Source organism: Bison bison, unplaced genomic scaffold (genome assembly GCF_000754665.1).
Source record: "Bison bison bison isolate TAMUID 2011002044 unplaced genomic scaffold, Bison_UMD1.0 scf7180017864113, whole genome shotgun sequence".
NCBI lineage: Eukaryota > Metazoa > Chordata > Mammalia > Artiodactyla > Bovidae > Bison > Bison bison.
In genome coordinates, this window is record NW_011494685.1 from 342,421 (window position 1) to 345,261 (window position 2,841).

General features: G+C 39.1%; 1 non-coding gene across 1 annotated transcript; it reads left to right on the plus strand.

Moving 5' to 3' along the window:
* The first annotated feature begins 2,542 nt into the window (after positions 1-2,542).
* Positions 2,543-2,615, plus strand: TRNAC-GCA. Its single transcript has one exon. It is a non-coding gene; the product is annotated as a tRNA-Cys (tRNA).
* Positions 2,616-2,841: the final 226 nt, after the last annotated feature.

A 2,841-nucleotide genomic window follows, 5' to 3' on the forward strand; every position in this document is an offset into this window, starting at 1 on the left:
TCTTCAAAAGTACCTAAAATATAAAGATAGTAAGCCTAGGTTTTGTTTATACCACCTTCTGTAAATATATCAACCATGTACGGTAGAGCAGGGGCAATGCAGAACCGCAGAATCAGTTCTCTGCCTCAGTCATGTCAGAGACGATGCCTCTTGATTCGAGAGGAACAGCAGTCTGGCACCAGAGCTGAGCATCAACACAGGAAATGCACACCACAATTAAGCACATTCAGCCCAGAGACACCTAGAATGAAATTCTCAGGAAAGAAAACATGCTTAACAGTCAGACTCAGGGCACCCAGGAAGGATGAAATGGGAGATAACTTCAAGATATTGTCAGAAAATCGTAAAGGTAAAGGCAAAACAGCTGTAAACAGTGCATTCTAGTAGCTTCCAACGGCCCAAACTAGAACAATTTGAGCAAAAAATAATGATGGGATTGGATAATATGTGAAAGAATAAAATTGACATTCATAAGTCCACACTGATATAAATAGAAGACTGATTAAATAAATAAAAGACAGTAAATACCTATTCTAAGAGAATTTAAAATACCAAATGTAAAAAGAATGAGGAAAATAGAAAACCACCATTAGAACACCACAATATAATTGCTGCAGGCAAGATTCATGGATGAATGCTAAAATTAGTGGGTGAAACTTTTAGGAGAAATAGGATGTTTGAATAGCCTCAATGTGACTCCCTCAAAATATATATTAATTACTATGGTGGTTTTAACATACGTCCAAAAATTCTTTGATACTCCTCTCTCCAGATGTGGAGCTTAATTTCTCTCCCCTTGAGTGTGATCTGAACTTAGTGACTTATTTTCAAAGAATAGAGTATGGAAAGGAAAAAAAGTAGAAACTCCACATTGGAGAAAGCGGACAAACACCATTTTCACAACATTTGTTGCTGTTCAGTTGCTAAGTTGTGTACAACTCTCTGTGACCCCAAGAACTGCCGCACATCAGGCTTTCCTATCCTTCACCATCTCTTGGGGTTTGCTCAAACTCATGTCCATTGAGTTGGTGATGCCATCCAACCATCTCATCCTCTGTCACCCCCTTCTCCTCCTGCCCTCAATCTTTCCCAGCATCAGGGTCTTTTCCAGTGAACTGACTCTTTGCATTGGGTAGTCAAAGTACTGGAGTTTCAGCATCAGTCCTTCCAATGACCATTCAGGGTTTATTTCCTTTAGAGTTGTCTGGTTTGATCTCCTTGCTCTCCAAGGTCAACATTACCAGTGATGAGCCATGTTTCCATGTGAGGAGGGCACTTCACTTCTGGTATTCTTTCCTAAAATACATTACCTCAGTCTAATCGTGAGAAAACATCAATCAGACTCAAATTAAGGGGCATTTTATGAAATATTTTTTAAAAACATCAAGGTCATTAAAAGAAAGGAAAGACTGAGAAACTGACACAGATTAGAAGAAGCTAAGGAGACAAGAGTAGTAAATGCAATTTGATATCCTGGTTAGGATCCTAGAGCAGGAAAAGGGACATTAGTGGAACAACTGGTGTAATCTGAATAAAGTTTATAGTTTAGCTAATAGTTTAACATCAATGTTAGCTTTGTTCATTTTGATAAATATAGCATGGTTACTTAAGATGTTAACATTAGAGGAAGCTGGGTAAAGGGTATATGGAAACTCATTCTACTGTCTAAAACTTTTATGTAATTCTGAAATTATTCCAAAATTAAATGAGTATATTATAATAAAAAAGATTTAAAAATAAATGCCAGGAAGCAGGATAAAAAATAAAAATCATTCATGTAGAAAAATACATTAAAATAGGTAATTAATAAGAACCTATTGTGTAGCACAGAAAACCCTGCTCAATGCTCTATGGTGACCTCAATGGGAAAGACTCCAAAACAGCGGGCGGGAGGGGGGATATATGTAAACATTATAGCGATTCACTTTGCTATACAGCAGAAATTAACGCAGTATTGTAAAACAACTATACTCAATAACAAAAAATTTTTAAAAAGAAAAAATAAATAGGCTCAGCTCTAACATTAGAGAATTGAGGTTGAGAAATCTCAGATAAATTCTCAGGCTCTTGGCTTTTTGTTGCCAAATTAATTATGTTCTGAACAAAGGCTCGGACAGGCTAGAGAGTGGGTCATAAGTCTGCTAAACCCTTATTATATGCCTATAATGCTGAGAAAGGGCTTCCCTGGTTGCTTTGTGGTAAAGAATCTGCCTGCCAAGCAGGAGACGTAGGTTCAACCTTGGGGTCAGGAAGATCCCCTGGCAAAGGAACTGGCATCCCACTCCAGCATTCTTGCTTTGGAAACCCCATGGACAGAGGAGCCTGGCAGCCTTCAGTCTATGGGTTCACAAAAAGAGTCAGACATGACTTAGTGACTAAACATAGCAATGCTGAGAGAAGAAGCCAACATCCAACTGATCTACAACTGATCTAGAGTGTTCTCTTACCTAGCTCATTTGTCACCCGAAAGAATGATAAAGTGAAAAGATCGCATTATTTAGAAATACAAAAATTGGGTTCAAGTCCGAACTCTCAGTAGGCTTTCCTGATAGCTCAGTTGGTAAAGAATCTGCCTGCAATGCAGAAGACCCCGGTTCAATTCCTGGGTCAGGAAGATCCCCTGGAGAAGGGATAGGCCACCCACTCTGGTATTCTTGGGCTTCCCTTGTGGCTCAGCTGGTAAAGAATCCACCTGTAATGTGGGAAACCTGGGCTCCATCCCTGGGTTGGGAAGATCCCCTGGAGAAGGGGAAGTCTACCCACTCCAGTAAGCTATTTAGTTAAGTCAACAGACTTAAAACACTATCTATGTTTTTCTCATCTGCAAAACAGAGATAAGAA